Below are 17,440 nucleotides of genomic sequence, written 5' to 3' on the forward strand. Positions count from 1 at the left end.
GGGGACCCCCGTTCCCAGAACACCGACAGTAGCCCCCGGGCCCAAGGTGCGCTCGTGCTTGGCTTCGAGGCGAAGCCAAAGGTCAAGCGCGGAGCACCGCGGGCCCCAAAAGCCTGCGACCTCGGTTGACGCGTGGCGGTTGATTGGACGTGTGCCTCTCTGCTTCCTCACGCTGCCTTTGAATCTGCCTGGCTATGCGGCCCCCGCAACCTACACATTTATTCTCCCATTGCCCACGCCTTGCCTCCCCAGTCCTTCTGCTTCCTCGAGACTCCGCTCCTCCTCTCCAATCTATCCTGCACTCCGCCTGCTTCATCGCCATGGCACCGAAAGAATCAGACAAGGGGAAGAAGCCTCTGTCTTCGCCGAGTGCGCCTCCAGCCGCCGAGCCTTCGGTCGGCCGATCCTTGGTGCTCAACGACGAGGCCGTGGACAAGGTGTGTCCCATGCTCGCCACTAGTTTCAACGAGTGGGGGGAGATGGTGGCATGGCCTCGTCTCGTGCTTGCATCGCTCGGCCGGCCACCGAGGTCCCAATCTTCATCGACGCTCTTTGGGCAGGCCTGATTCCCCCCTTCTCCGCCTTCCTCAATGCAGTGCTCGAACATTACCAGATCCATATGCTGCATCTCGACCCCCAATCCGTGACCCTCCTTGCCGTCTTCGCCTTTGTGTGTGAAGCCATGGTGGGCATCGCTCCTTCAGTGGCCCTCCTCCGCCACTTCTTCTCATTGCATCTGACTGACCCCCCCAAAGCCCGGGGTGCGTGAGCTTCCAGGCCGTGGCCGCGACGGCGGGCGAGGGGATTGACTTCGATCTTCCTTCCTCCATGAGCGATTTTCGGACACAATGGGTATTTGTTGATGCCGGTGTGCTCAGCCCTCTGCTCCACACTCCGTCAGCGCCTGCTGTTTCCCACTCCGGCTGGGGCCACGAGAGGCTCGTGAGCCCCCGTCTTGTCCCTGTCTGGCTCAGGTTAAGGATGCTGAAGAACCGTGGCGTGACCGCGCTGATGGTGGTGAAGGAGTTCATCAAACGCCGGTTTGCTCCGCTTCAGCGCCACTCTCGCCCGATGTGGTCCTTGCTCAGCATCCAGGACCACATGAGGTTTCAGGAGTCCGGGCTCCCCCCTTGGGACGTGGCAAACGGTGCTCAAGGTCCTAATTGGTGTCCCTTCACCGGACGACTTGCCTGGGAAGAACTGTCTGTTGTACCGCTGCAAGAACAAGGCTGAATTCACAGGGGGCATGCCTTCCTTTGACGAGTGGGGGCTGCGTCCAGACGGCCTGGTGGGGTCCCGCGAGAACCCTATCAGCGTGGTTCCCCTCTTTGTTGCTGGCGCCGAGCTCGTCTTGAACATGGGTACAGGGGGACGAGCGCCGTCAGAGGCCGGCGGCACGAGTGCTGATGTGCGGACATCGCTTGGGGCTCCTGGGGCGTCGTCCTCAGGATCCCGTGATTTCGGGACGCCGGTTGCTGAGGTGATGCAGCACGCAGCTCCCGAGGCCAAAACTCCGAAGGCCTTGGGAAGTCGCGGTGAGATAGTGCCCGACTGTCCTCTGCAGCCAGGCATCCCCGAAGTTGTTCCCTTGAGCACTTCTACGGCTTCACCCCGGACTGGCCGCCACGTTCAGCGCTTCGGTCGGTTCTGCATGGACTTCGAGGAGCTCTGCAAGAGGAAAGGATCTCCGAGCGGCAGCGGCATCTTCGGGCCGTTGAAGCAATGAAAGTATATCGTCATCAACGAGTAAGTACCTTATCTTGGTGATCGTTCGTGTGTCGCCTTCCTTTCCTGACGATTATCCCCTCAGGACCCCTTCTGCCAAAGCCGTGAAATCTCCTGAGAAGCAGCTCCCTCTCACCCTGTTGCACCCGCCAAGCTCCAACGCCGTAGGCTCGGGTGCTGCCTACGGCATGGGGTCAGCCGCGGGAGTTGGTCCGTCACCAGGGCGCCCTGAGCTTGCGCCTTCGTCATCCTTCACTCATGGCCTTGCTCGGAGCGCAGCGGGCGTGCCACGAGCTCCTCCTCTGGTCATGGACAATAGCTGGTTGGCTTTGATCTTCAGCTCCTCCTCAAGTAGCGGGCCCCGCCTGGCCGGGGTCCCTCGTGAGGTAGGCTTGGCACCTGGAGCGGCACCAGCCCGCAACCCCCTGTCAAGAGGGGGCACGACGCTTCGCATTCCGCCTGCAACCCCCGTGGCGGAGGACAAGGTGGGCCGCGCGTTGGAGTTCGAGCGTGGGTGGAGCGTCATTCGTCGCGAGCTCTTCCAGGAGGCGATGGGCGTGATGAGTCGACTTGGTGAAGAGCTTGCGGGTGTCGACGCACGTCTCGAGGCCGAGGGTCTGCGACTGGCGGAGGAGTGGCACAAGCTGAAAGTGGCCATCAACCTTGGGCGCCACCAGCGTGAGCTAGAAAACATGAAGTCTAAGGCCTCTCTTGCGGCCTCCCGTGAGGCCTGCTCCCGAGCTCTGGAGGAGGCTTGTGAAGTTGACCACTGTCGTGAGGCTGCGGAGAAGCACGCGTGGGAGCTCCACACTTGGGGCGCGTCCCTCGAGCAGCAAGTGGAGGCGCGCAAAGCCGCCCTCGCGTCGCTGAGGGGGACGCCTGCCGAGGAAGATGAGGTCCGGAAGCGCGAGGAGGCGTTGGCTCTGGAAGCCGTGGAGCGTAGCCTCGAGCTTGAGCAACTGGAGACGAGGGAATGTCAGGTTTCCCAAGCAGAAGATGCCACAGGGGCTCGCGAGGCCAAGGTCCAGGAGGAAGTCGACCGCCGGGTGGCTGAGTTTTGCGCGGATCTTGAAGGTCGACACGCCCTGAAGCTGAGGCTTGCGGGAACCGAGGCAGCGGGCAGGACCGCTGCTCTCAGACCCAGGTTAGACGAGGCGGAGAGGCGTGAGGAGGCCAAGGCCGCCGCCCTGATCACGGCGCAGGCGGACTTGGCCTCCGCCCGCGCCGAGCTGCTTTCCCTTCAGAGACGGGTTGATGACGCCGAGGCCGTCGCGTGGCAAAACACGGAGGAAGTGCTTCAACAGCGGATGCTGGAGCGCGAGCACGCCCCCATGCTTCAGGGCCTTCGGAATAGGGCTAATACCACCCTAGGCTTCATCCGCGACGAGAATGCACCGCCCCCCACTCGAATGACTACGCCAGCCACTTGACCTTCTTCACCAACGTGGTGACGCGCCTGGAAGCCCGGTCTAACAGGGCTCGCCAGCTTGTGTAAGAGAGAAGTCGCAATCTGCTTGGGCGCGCGTTCTCCCGCGTCTTCAGCCACCTTCGGAACATTGATCTCAACTTTGATTTTGACGCCGCTATTGTTCCCGTGCCAGAAGCCATCCGGGGCGACTTAGCGTGATGGGTTGAAGACCACGTGGATGCGCTGGTCAGGACCTTCGCTTCTGATGATGACGGGGTTGTGGTTGCGGCGGATGAAGGCGACGTGGTTGACGACGGCGACGGCGACGCCGACGAAGGTGGAGGCAACGCAAAAGACGGTGACAGCGATGCCAGCGGCACGTCTGAAGATGACATGGGGGACGTGGAGAGCGACCTATCCGGTTGATTCCTTGTTTCCCTGCTATTTACCCTGTAAAAACTTGGACGTGGCCCTGGAAGACTGTAAGAGCATTTTGAGAGGGGGAGCCCCTAATGTAAACAATCACAACTTTTATCCTTCCATGTTGAATTGAGTGTGCGTCTTCACGAGCTTACGCACACCGGGGCAAGGTCGTTGTTGCGGCTTACCTTATCTTGGGCGAGCCGGAACTGGCCCGAGAGATTGCAGGTTCTTGAGGAGCTCCCAATGAATTTGTCGTCATGCCCGGGAGGGCCGTGTGATAGGCGAGCGGCTGCTGCGGCCCGGCACGCACGCGGCTCGTGCGCTTCATGCTCAGCCCGGCTTGCGAGGGACCCACGAGGGGGAGCAGCTGGTGCGAACTCCGAAGCAAGGCAAGAACAAGATTGCAAGAAATAGTTCGAACGAGAAAAGGCACCCCCCGCGCGCATCAAACAAAAATCAACTTCAACTTAAATCCAAATCCAGAAGGCAGGGTTACAGAAAAGAGATCCAAAGAAAATGGCCGCGTCTGGCGCCTAGTTTAGTCTTCGACGTCTTCTCACCAGCGCGGAGCTAAGTGCTGCCACTAGGCGTGGGTGGGAGCCCTTGAGGCCCAAGGGCGGCTCTCCGGAGACTCCGGGGCGTGTACATCCCCACTCATTATTATATGAGAGTGTCACGGGCGGCGATCTTCACAGGCATTGGGCCTTCTTCATAGGTACCGGCCTTGCTTCATATCGCCAGGCGAGGGCCCCGCCTTGCACCACCCCTGCCACCGCTGGGACGATCGAAAACCGGGACGACCCAACAAGGGCAGAGGGGACGCCAGCGGCGCCCTCGGAGACCACGGGTTCTCTATCGGGGGAAGGGTCACGGTCGCCACCCCGGCAAAGGGCCTACCTCCGGGCGTTGCCTTGCTCCGCGCAACTCGGGGAGGGGTCTTGCTCCTGGCCCCTTCCACGCAGCCCCCAGCGGGTCTCTCCTATCGTGCCGGAACCACCGTTCGGCACCGTGGCCTGGTTCATCTGTGACTCATGGTTAGCGTAAGCTTGCTCCTGAGGGATTAGTGGTACCATATATCTGTTGTCGACAGTGCGGTTGGCGAGGCTGTCCGGCGGCTCCTGGAAGGCTTCAGCTCCTAATGCCTCCTCCTCCCAACCTGGCCCGAGAAACGAGCCAGGGTCGTCCTCCGGTGTGTACTCCTGATCCATCATGCGGGGTACATAGGCTTCTGGGGCTGTTACCCCAAACACCTCGCCGTAGTGCCCCACACTCCACGTCGCCCAACCCAGCGCAGCGTCCTGAGGATGATAACACGGTGCCTCGCTGGGGCCATGGGGGACAATGCTCGTGCCCATGCTCATCAGAGGCGGCACGGGGGCAACAGGGCCCCCGGTGCCACCGGCCATCTTGGGGCCGATGACGCCCCCAGGCGCACCTGATGGCGCGCGGTTGTAGCGTGGCCCGTCGTGAGATCTAGTGGCGGCTCAGGAAGGAAGCAGATAGCAGAAAGGCGGTGCTCCTGATGCTGTCGCATCCAGCAGCTCAGCGACACGTTCCAGCAGTGCGTCGTGTCCACTCTCCATCAGCCGGCACCGCAGCAACTCCTGCGCCACCGTGAGCGCGACCCGCATGTTCGCCTGCTCCCGCCGGGTGTGTGGTGCCGTTCCTGCGGCGTGGCTTGTGGCCTTTGCAGCGGCTCGCGTTTTCCGTGGAGTGAGGGTGGATGACGCCTGGCCGCGCCGCCCGTGCCCCGCAGTGTTAGGGGCACGGGGTTGAGGTCTTCGTGGGCTGGTGTCGCCGCCCGGGCTGGCCAAGCTGCCCAGCGGCCGGAGTCAGCCCTTGGGTCGCCGGACATCGGGGCCGCGGAGCGTCGGCGGGTTGATCATCGAGGAAGATACTCCGACGCACCCCTACCTGGTGCGCCAAATGTCGTATTTCGGGTTCCGGCAAACCCTTGAGGTTTGAACACTGGGGTGCACGCGAAGGTTTTCCCCCTACCGATCCACGCCCTAGCTCTCTAAGATCTTGCGGACGAACTCGACGAACTAGCAACGCAAAGACACAAGATTTATACTGGTTCGAGTCACCGTTGTGGTGCAATACCCTACTCCAGTGTGGTGGTGGTGGATTGTCTCTTGGGCTGATGATGAATACTACAAGGGGAAGAACAACCTCCTAAGGTTGAGGTGTTCTTGTGCTTGGTGAACTTGTGTGGCTCTTGGATCCGCCCTCTAGCTACGGTGGTGGCTAGCTCTATTTATAGAGGCCCTGGTCCTCTCCCCAAATATCGAGTGGGAAGGGAGCCAACAATAGCCAATTCAAAAGGGGACAACCAGTACAAGCTATCCTAACAAAAGTAGTCTTCGCCTGCAAAAGACTCTGGTGGTGACGCCGTCCTAGGCTCCATGGTGACCTCCGTATTGCAGTCCTGCAGGTCTTGGTCTCGTTGCACTGATATGGAAACCTTTGCTTGATGCCTTGGCACTCCGCGCCTGCACCTGCCCCCTTAGCACAAAAGAGGAAGAAAGGACACTGCGCACATTGGTGCCCGCCTGGTCTCGATCGTCATGGCTCACGTCACGAGGACCTCGCGAGGTTTGCCTTGCCTTGATCTCTCTGCCCCTCGTGAGCCTGCCTGACGAGGCCACTCCCGAGGAGGTCTTGCGTCATCTGCCTCGCGAGGATTGGCCTCTCGCGAGGGTCTTGGTTCCTTGTCGATGAAGATGGGTCGTACAGACCTGCCAGCACAGCCACGCCATGGGTTGTAGGCAGGCAAGTCTGGGGACCCCCATTCCTAGAACGCCGACACCCACCATGGCCATCGCCCATGAAGGACTTGCCTCACTAGGGTAGATCTTCACAAAGTAGGCGATCTCCTTGCCGCACAAACTCCTTGGTTCAACTCCACAATCTTGTCGGAGGCTCCCAAGTGACACCTAACCAATCTAGGAGACACCACTCTCCAAAAGGTAATAGATGGTGTGTTGATGATGAACTCCTTGCTCTTGTGCTTTAAATGATAGTCTCCCCAACACTCAACTCTCTCTCATGGATTTGGATTTGGTGGAAAGAAGATTTGAGTGGAAAGCAACTTGGGGAAGGCTAGAGATCAAGATTCTTGTGGTTGGAATGGAATATAGTGGTCTCAACACATGAGTAGGTGGTTCTCTTTCAGAAAATGTATGCTGGAAGTGTAGGCACGTTCTGATGGCTCTCTCCACTAATGAAGAGTGGGTGGAGGGGTATATATAGCCTCCACACAAAATCTAACCATTACACACAATTCCCCAAACTCGATGGGACCGAATCAGAAAACTTTGTCAGACGATTTAGTTCAAAATGTGAACGTTAGGATTTTTTGGTGGGACCGATATGATCAACTCGGTGAGACCGATGTGCTATGGTTAGGGTAAAACCTCATCTCGGTTTGACCGATTACACAAACTCAGTGGGACTGATTTTGGTAATGAGTAAAACAGAGAGTTGGTCAGGCAAACTCGGTGTGACTGATTGCTTATCTCAGTGGGACCGAAATAATTACAACCCGTAATAGAGAGTTTGAAATCCCATCTCGGTGAGACCGAGATCCCATCGGTGAGACCGAATTGATTAGGGTTTCTGGCAGTGGCTATGTCAAATGAACTCGGTGGCGCTGGATAGATAATTTCGGTAGGGCCAAGTTTGACTTTTGGTTTGGGACATATGTGGATATGAGAAAGTGGTTGAGGGATTTGGAGCATATCACTAAGCACTTTGAGTAAGCAAGCCATTAAGCAACACTTCATCCCCTTTTAATAGTATTGGCTTTTCCTATGGACTCAATGTGATCTTGGATCACTAAAATGAAAATGAAGAGTCTTGAGCTTTTGAACTTTTGCCAACTTTTGTCCTTAGCATTTTGAAGGGGTTCCACATCCTCTTGTCCACGCCACTCCACTGTTGAACTTATCTGAAATATACTAGATAAAAGTATTAGTCCAACAAGAGATATGTTGACATTAATTACCAAAATCACCCAGGGAGCACTTGTGCTTTCACGTGTGGAACTTTACAGTTGCAAGATTTGACTAATGAAGAAATAAAGGAAAAAATTCCTTATTAATTAGATGGGGAGCTCACGATTGGTTAGAACGCGAGCCAGTGAACATCTTGAGGAACTGTCCAGAATTGGTGAAAGCATTCCTCACTCATTATTACCCTCAAGGTAAATTTTATACACTAAGAAGGAAAATCAACAGCTTTGGACAAAGAGAAGGTGTCGATGCAACAAACCTTGGGTCTGTTGCCCAGACCATGCACACGCCTAAAAGAGCAAGGTTGCAACATCCAAACCAAGATTGAGTTGAAGAAGTAGCTCTTTGAGGAATCAAAGGGAAGATCAAGAAGACCAAGACAAGCTAAATGAGAAAGACACCACTAAGGGAAAGCCTCCCTTGCCGGGAAGGCGAGCCTGGCGAGGTCAAGGTGGCCCCGAAAGCAAGCCTCAAGACCGCCCCGACAGGCCTGCTGGGCACGATGAAGGTCCCACCGCTCCACCTCATAGTGACGCAAGTCACCGATCGGTGCGGTGTCAAGCCCCCAAGTGACTAAGTGGTTGTTATTTGGCACATGGAAGCTACTTCCTATGGAAATCACCTCCAAACGACACCCGTCCAGAGACGTGTCAAGTAGACAGACGAGGAGGTGGCCGAACAACCTGACAAGGCTTGCCGGGCATGCCACAATGTGACACTAAGCGGTGCATTTAATGTGCTCTGCTCTGTCTGCAGAGTTAGGTATGATAACACTGTATGCTATCTAATCCGTACGCAATGACTGATTTGCCACTGTGGTGACCCCTTGATCTATAAAAGGAGGGCCATGGCAACCATAGAAAGGATTTGGACCCTTGTACATTCGTACGCGTGTAGCTGCCCTCGCCCCAAGGAACCCTGCCGGGATAGAGCGCTGCATTTCCACCACAATCCACCAAAGCAGGAGTAGGGTTTTACGCCTCGCGGCGGCCCGAACCTGGGCAAAACTGCATGTGTGATCTCTGTCGTGTTGTGCTACGTTCTCCGCTCTTTGTGCAATGTGCTCGTCCCCCTGTCGAACCACAAGGGGCTGATGTCCCCATAGGTGGCCATGGTTTCCCATGACATCTTTGGCACGTCGGGTAGGGGGAAGCGCTTGCGCAAACCCAAGAAGCGTACGCAGCGCGTCATCATCTTCTTCATCGACGAGTCCATCATCGATGGCGCCCAAGAAGAAGCCCGGTGCCGCAGCCCATTCGTCCACTTTGAAGGCCCCGTCGCACGCAGCCGCCGACACCGTGGGGGCTACGGGGATGCACGAAGACGTGGACGCTGCGGGGGACGTGGTCGACGCAGGCGTCGTCGTCACCACCTACCCTGCGACTGAAACAAGGGCAGAAGGCACCGGGGAAGGGCAGCACCAACAACATCCCAGTGGCCACGCTCCATGAGGTATGGATGGAGAAATCATTCCATCTGCGCCTCTCCGCCCGACCGAAGGGCACAACCGCAGCGGTGGCACTCGCTCTGGGGTGAATCGCAACTCTTCGGCCGCTCCCGTTGCAGGCGCGGGCGTAGGGCATGCGCCACCCCTGGAACGAGCTGACCCAACCAATGCACCAAACAGAGCCGCTGGCCCTCAAGTGCCACCACCTCGTCACCACACCACCCTGGCGGCGGGCTCACAACAACAAGAACATGACACGGCTACTACATGCACCATAAGGAGCCAGATGATGCTACGATCTATGTCGTCATCCATGCCAAGCACAACTTCGGAGGCCATGGCGCGGGCCCAGCTGCTGTTGAGATTTCCGCCAGCAGCCGATCAGATGGATGAGTGGAGAGCCAATATTTCAAAGCCTAACTGGTTTCGCTGAGGCAGGAGGATCACAGTGAGCTGGCCCGCCGCAGCCTCCCCAGGCGATGACAATGGCCTGTGCTGCTGGCCGTACTGAAGGGGCCTCCCCCACGGTGCAGTCCCCTCCACGAGCCTGCGCAGGGGCCATAGCCGGAGCCACGCGATCAAGAACCCGACGACGTCTCGATGGCTTCGTCCAACCCTTAAGCGCGTCAAGGCCAATGGCGAGTCCGGGAGGACAGACAAAGGGAAGGCGCGCGTGTCACCATCGTGCGACACCGCGACACCCACTGGCAGTCCGATAGGCACAATGGCACTGACATCGACGAGCCCACTCTCGGTGAAGGTGGGTACCTACTTTCAAGGTTGGGTGCCCCACCTTCACTTGTGAGTTGCGACAAGTCTGTTGGCCATACACCCGCACGTTCAAGCCAGAAATACCAGAGAAGTATGATGGAACCCGGCAGAGTTCTTGAACATCTACACCATCGCTGTTCAAGCTGCCGAGGGAAGATACAAGAAGGTGTTCACCAACTACTTCCCTTTGGCGCTCAAGCCAAATGTGAGGTCTTGGCTAATGCACCTGCCGTAGAACTCCATTTCGACTTAGGATGACCTGTGCCATGAGTTTGTTGGCGCCTTCACGGGTGGCCATCAAGAACCAGGGCGGCCCAGTGACTTGAAGCTCCTCCCGCAGAAGGAAGGAGAGACTCTGCGGAAGTACATGCAGAGGTTCAACCGAGTACACAGGAACATTCTAGACATCCTCCCAGTAGCTGTGATAGCCGTGTTCTAGTCCAACATGCGCAATCATCGGATACGTTCCAAGATGAACGTTCGATTGCCCAAGAGTGTGAAGGAGCTTTGCACTCTAGTGGATAAGTGTGCTCGGGTAGATGATGGGAGGCAGCTCCCCGGTGAAGAGGATGGCGTCGACATCGACTCATAGGATGACGACGAGGCCACCTGTCAGAAGAAGAAGAACAAGAAGCGCAGCAAAAGGCGCAAGGATAAGGCAGTGATGACTGTTGAGGGATCGGGCGCACCTAGTACCGGCAAGAAGGCCAAGACCGAAGTTCCCGACAAGGAATTTGTCGCGTGCACTGATTGTCGGGAAGCTGCGGCTGCCGAAAAGGCTGGGAAAGGTGATGGGCCATACTACAAGATCCATCGGACCAAGGGCCACGATCTCGAAGAGTGTCATCAGGTCGAGCAACTCGTCAAGAAGCAGAGGGCTGAATACGAGAAGCGTGACAAGGAGAAAGGTCAAGATGGCGCTGGCGGGAAGGGCCGAGGAGGCGGAGCAAGCCGCCCTGGAAGGCTCCTCAGAATCAAGGGAAACACGCCAGAGGCCATAAGAAGGAGGATTGCAATGATGAGAGTGATGAGGAGATGAAGAGGAAACCAGCGAGTAGGAGTTCCAGAAAGCCACTGATGCCATGTGCATTGACGGGGGTGCATCTCTGCACTCCTCTCACCGCAAACTTAAAAAGCGGGCACGTGAAGTCAATGTCGTGGAGCTAGCGGCGGATTCTCGGAAGCCGCTCAAGTGGTCCCGCACGCCCATCATCTTTGACGAGGAGGATCACCCTAACCGCACCACTGCGGTAGGGTGCTTGCCATTGTTGGCCTCACCAACAATACGCAACCTCAAGGTCACAAAGATGTTGGTTGGCGGTGGGGCCAGGTTGAATCTGATTTGTCCAAAGAGTCATCAACAAACTTCAAATTATAGAGGAAGAGCTCAAAGTTATTGGCACATTTCAAGGGATCAACCTCAGCAGGAGTCATCCTAAGGGGAAGATCACGCTACTGGTGACATTCGGGGGGGGGGGGAGTTAAACTACCAGATTAAGAAGATCATTTTTGATGTGGTTGACCTCCCCCTGTCGTACAATGGAATCCTAGGTCGCCCAGCCCTGGCCAAATTCATGGCGGCATCCCACTATGCCAACAATACCTTGAAGATGCCAAGGACGATAGGTGTCATTAGTCCTGGGCATTTGGTATAAACCGAAAAATCGCTTTCTACCATTCGTTTTTTTGTAAATTCGGTTTGCAAAGTTAGAAACCAAAATTACCATCCCAAAATGGATAACCAAAAATTCGGTTAACCGAGTTTTTTGGTTTGGTTTTCGGTTTATACCGGACTAGCTGAATGTGCCATCCGACTCTATTGTTTCTTTGCACCTGCGCTATTGCCTACTATATAGTCGAGTTATCGACCTCCTTCCATGTGGCTGGCCGAGGTGGTGCTAAAGAAAAGCAGCAACACCTCGTGGGAATCACAAGCGGGCATGGGAAACGGGCTAGCATGCATGCATGTGGTCGGCCCATGGTCAAAGAAACTGACGTCCCAGCTTGTGTTTCTTTTACAACGTCCAAGTCTGCTAGTGGCACATGGGCTAGTGGCCAACTACATCTAGGCCTTGCCTATAATAAAAAACAAAACCAAGGCCTTCAGCGTAGCGAAGTGTGCGGAGCTGCTGCGGCGTGTGTGGACAACTTCTAGGCCAGTTTCACGTATGCTCACTATCTTTTGTCTCACGTACGATGTAGACTTCGGTTTTACTTCGGATAACCGAACCCACCGAACTTAGTTCGGTTAGTACAAGTAGAAACCGAATTTTTATGTACTATTGACAAAAACTGAAAATTCGGTTTTTTCGGTTCTGGCTTCGGTCCGGTGTTCGGTTTGTCGGTTTTTATGCCCACCCCTATGCGTCATTTCCATTCCATCAAACAAGAAGGATGCAGTCATTTGTGTGGACAAGATGTACTGGGAAGCAGTCACGGCAGAGGCCACGGAAGCCAGTGTTCCCGCCAAGGAAAACAAGAAGATGAAGAGAGATGGCAAGTATGTCTGCAAGGAGTCCGGGAAACGTGCCTCTTCAGAGTATGTTGTGCCCGTTGATGACGTGCCAGAGAGTTCCAATAGCAAGCGACCCAAGGCTGCTGCACCTACTGTGAAAAAGGTCCCGACAGGGCTGGCTGGCGCTGATGGTACCTTCACTATTAGTGCCACCCTCTATGACAAATAGGAAAGCGCGCTCGTTGCCTTCCCGCGGGCGAATATCGATGTGTTTTCCAGGCAACCATCTGATATCTCCGGTGTTCCTAGGGAGGTAATTGAGCACCACCTTATTGTCTGCCCACATGCCCGACCCGTCAAGCAGAAGGTTCGGAGGCAAGCTTTGGAGCGGCAACAATTCATTGCCAAGGAGATCAAGAAACTTGAGGCAGCTGGTCTAGTCAGAGGAGTACTGCATCCAACATGGTTAGCAGATCCTGTGATGGTGCGCAAGCCTAACGGAAAATGGAGGCTTTGCATAGATTTTACAGATCTAAACAAGGCATGCCCGAAGGACCCATTTCCCTTGCCGCACATCGACCAGATTGTGGATTCCACCTCTAGGCGTGACTTGCTCTGTTTTCTGGATGCATACTCTGGATACCACGAGATTTTCATGTCCAAGGAAGATGAGGAGAAAACCGTGTTCATAAGTCCATGTGGCACATACTGCTTTGTACGGATGCCCTTCGGGTTAAAGAGCGCCGGATCCACTTTTGCAAGAGCAGTACAGATTGTCTTTGAGTCCCAGCTGCATAGAAACGTCGAAGCTTACATGGATGTATTGTGGTCAAGACCAGGGACAGATCAACCCTCATCCAGGATTTGGAAGAAACCTTTGCAAATCTGCGTAAGATCAACTTGAAGCTGAACCCAGAGAAGTGCGTGTTTGGTGTCCCTTCCAGCAAGCTACTTGGCTTCTTTGTGTCCCATAAGGGGATAGAAGCCAACCCTGACAAGATCAAGGCTATCGAGCAGATTCAAGCACCCAAGACAGTTAAGGACGTGAGGCGTTTGACTGAGTGTGTTGCCACGCTTAGCAGGTTCATTTCCATGTCTGCCGAGCGTGCCTTGCCGTTCTTCAAAATCTAGAAGAAGGCAGGGCCTATGGTGTGGACCCCAGAGGCAGACGTCGCGCTACAAGATTTGAAGACCTATCTCTCCTCTGTGCCCACTTTGGTCGCTCCCAAACCATAAGAGTCGTTGCTTCTATACTTAGCGGGAACCAATCAAGTGGTTAGTGCAACACTGGTGGCGCAACAGGAAGTAGATGTCGGCGTCATGGGAACGGGGTCCCCAGACTTGCCTTCCTGCGGCCCACGGTGTGGCGCCACCAGCGGCCCTGTACGGCCCATCTTCACCAGCAAACACTCAAGACCCTTGCGAGGGGCCAAGCCTCGCGAGGCGGGCGACGCAAGATCTCCTCGGGGGCGGCCTCACCAGGCTGGCTCACGAGGGGCGGAGAGATCAAGGGAAAGGGCACCTCGTGAGGTCCCTATGACACAAGCCATGACGACCAGGGCCAGGTGGGCGCCAGCGCGCGCAGTGTCCTCGTTTCCTCTTTGGTGCTAAAGAGGCAAGCGCAGGCGCGGAGTCCCAAGGCGTCAAGCAAAGGTTTCCATATTGGTGCAACGAGACTAAGACCAGCAGGACGATAGGGCGGACGTCACCATGGAGCCCAAGACGGTGTCATCACCAGAGCCTTTGGCAGGCGAAGGCCACCTTTAGTCAGGATAACTTGTACTAGTTGTCTCCCTTCGAATTTGGCCGTTGTGGCATCCCTTCCCGCCAACATTTGGGAAGAGGACCAATGCCCCTATAAATAGGACTAGCCACCACAGTAGGTGGAAGATCGGCTCATCCAGAGGGGATCGGCTGATCCAGAGAGAGACCATCCTCATCCTCACCAACTCACCTAGCACAAGAACATGTCTCCTCAGGAGGCTGTTCTTCCCTTGTAACTGTCCATCCTCAGCCCAAGAGGCAATCCACCACACCACACTGGAGTAGGGTATTACACCACATCGGTGGCCTGAACCAGTATAAATCTTGTGTCCCTTTGTTCTGCGAGTTTGACTCGCTAAGCCTTGAGATCGCGGTGAGGGTGACTGCATGGGGGAGGAGAGATCTTCATGCGCACCCCAGTGTTCGAACCTCGAGGGTTTTGCTGGAACCCAAAATCCGACATTTGGCGCGCCAGGTAGGGGTGCGCTGAAGCTTTCCTTCCGTTGATCCACATTCCAACGCTCCACTGCATCCATGTCGGACGCGCGTCGAGCCCGCGCCGAGCGCCGAGCCGCCCTCGCCGCCCGTGTCACTCAGACAACCCCTGTCGGCGGGCCTCCCCATCGTTCTCCATCTCCTGTTGCCAACGCCGCTACCAGCCTGGCAGCAAACGAGCAGCAGGCATCGTCACTGCACCCCTCCGTGCGGCGGGACAACCGCACCGCCACACCATCACTGACCCCGGCCGGCTCGTCGTCTCACGCTCGTCGCGCGCCTGTGGGCTGCGCTGCTTATGGCGTGCGAGCTCCTGCGCTATCGCCCGATCGACGACCTCTACGAGGACTGGTTAGACCGCATCGACGAGCTCGTCAGCGCCGCAGGGGGCTCCCCTGCACCATCCCTCTCGCTGCCTCACCCACCTCCAGCCGCGGGCGATGTAGCTCTCGGAGCGCCTTACCTCTTGAGCACTGCATTGGTTTTCCCTTGAAGAGGAAAGAGTGATGCAGCAAACTAGCGTAAGTATTTCCCTCAGTTTTTGAGAACCAAGGTATCAATCCAGTAGGAGACTACACGCAAGTCCCTCGTACCTACACAAACAAATAAGAAGCTTGCAACCAACGCGATAAAGGGGTTGTCAATCCCTTCACGGCCACTTGCAAAAGTGAGATCTGATAAAGATAATAAGATAAATATTTTTGGTATTTTTATGATATAGATTGAAAGTAAAGATTGCAAAGTAAAATAGATTGAAAACTTATATGATAAAAGATAGACCTAGGGGACATAGGTTTCACTAGTGGCTTCTCTCAAGATAGCATAAGTATTACGGTGGGTGAACAAATTACTGTCGAGCAATTGATAAAAAAGTGCATAATTATGAGAATATCTAGGCATGATCATGTATATAGGCATCACGTCCGCGACAATTAGACCGAAGCGATTCTGCATCTACTACTATTACTCCACACATCGACCGCTATCCAGCATGCATCTAGAGTATTAAGTTCATAAGAACAGAGTAATGCATTAGGCAAGATGACATGATGTAGAGGGATAAACTCAAGCAATATGAAATAAACCCCATCTTTTATCCTCGATGGCAACAATACAATACATGCCTTGCTGCCCCTGCTGTCACTGGGAAAGGACACCGCAAAATTGAACCCAAAGCTAAGCACTTCTCCCATCGCAAGAAAGATCAATCTAGTAGGCCAAACCAAACTGATAATTCAAAGAGACTTGCAAATATAACCAATAATACATAAAAGATTTCAGATAAGAATCAAATATTGTTCATAGATAATCTTGATCATAAACCCACAATTCATCGGATCTCGACAAACACACCGCAAAAAGAATTACATCGAATAGATCTCCAAGAAGATCGAGGAGAACTTTGTATTGAGATCCAAAGAGAGAGAAGAAGCCATCTAGCTAATAACCATGGACCCGAAGGTCTGTGGTAAACTACTCACACATCATCGGAGAGGCTATGGTGTTGATCTAGAAGCCCTTTGTGGTCGATTCCCCCTCCGGCGGAGCTCCGAAAAAGGCCCCAAGATGGGATCTCTTGGTACAGAAGGTTGCGGCGGTGGAAATAGGGTTTCGTGGTGCTCCTGGATGTTTTCGGGGTATATGGATATATATAGGAGGAAGAAGTAGGTCGGTGGAGCTGCAAGGGGCCCACGAGGGTGGGGGGCGTGCCCGGGGGGGGGGGGGGCAGGCGCGCCTCCCTGCCTCGCGGCCTCCTCGCTTCTTTCTCGACGTCCACTCCAAGTCCCCTGGATCACGTTTGTTCCAAAAATAACTCCCCCGGAGGTTTCATTCCATTTGATATTCCTTTTCCGCGGAACACTGAAATAGGGAAAAAAACAACAATTTGCACTGGGCCTTGGGTTAGTAGGTTAGTCCCAAAAATAATATATAAGTGTATAGTAAAGCCCATTAAACATCCAAAACAGATAATATAATAGCATGGAAAAATAAAAAATTATAGATACGTTGGAGAGGTATCAAGCATCCCCAAGCTTAATTCCTGCTCGTGCTCGAGTAGGTAAATGATAAAAACAGAATTTTTGATGTGGAATGCTACCTAGCATAATTCTCAATGTAATTTTCTTTATTGTGGCATGAATATTCAGATCCGAAAGATTCAAGACAAAAGTTTAATATTGACATAGAAATAATAATACTTCAAGCATACTAACTAAGCAATCATGTCTTCTCAAAATAAGATGGCCAAAGAAAGTTCATCCCTACAAAATCATATAGTTTGGACATGCTCCATTTTCATCACACAAGAATGCTCTCATCATGCACAACCTCGATGACAAGCCAATCAATTGTTTCATACTTTAGTAATCTCAAACTTTTTTCATTTCTCACGTAATACATGAGCGTGAGCCATGGATATAGCACTATGGGTGGAATAGAATATAATGATGGGGGTTATGTGGAGAAGACAAAAAAGGAGAAAGTCTCACATTGACGCGGATAATCAACGGGCTAGGGAGATGCCCATCAATTGATGTCAATGCAAGGAGTAGGGATTTCCATGCAACAGATGGACTAGAGCTATAAATGTATGAAAGCTCAACAAAAGAAACTAAGTGGGTGTGCATCCAACTTGCTTGCTCACGAAGACCTAGGGCATTTGAGGAAGCCCATTGTTGGAATATACAAGCCAAGTTCTATAATGAAAAATTCCCACTAGTATATGAAAGTGACAAAACAAGAGACTCTATCATAAAGATCATGGTGCTACTTTGAAGCACAAGTGTGGAAAAAAGGATAGTAGCATTGTCCCTTTTTATTTATTCTTCCTTTTTTGGGCCTTTCTTTTTTATTTGGCCTTTCTCTTTATTTTTTTATTTGTGACAATGCTCTATTAATGATGATCATCACACTTCCATTTATTTACAACTCAATGATTA

Source organism: Triticum dicoccoides, chromosome 1A (genome assembly GCF_002162155.2).
Source record: "Triticum dicoccoides isolate Atlit2015 ecotype Zavitan chromosome 1A, WEW_v2.0, whole genome shotgun sequence".
Lineage (NCBI taxonomy): Eukaryota > Viridiplantae > Streptophyta > Magnoliopsida > Poales > Poaceae > Triticum > Triticum dicoccoides.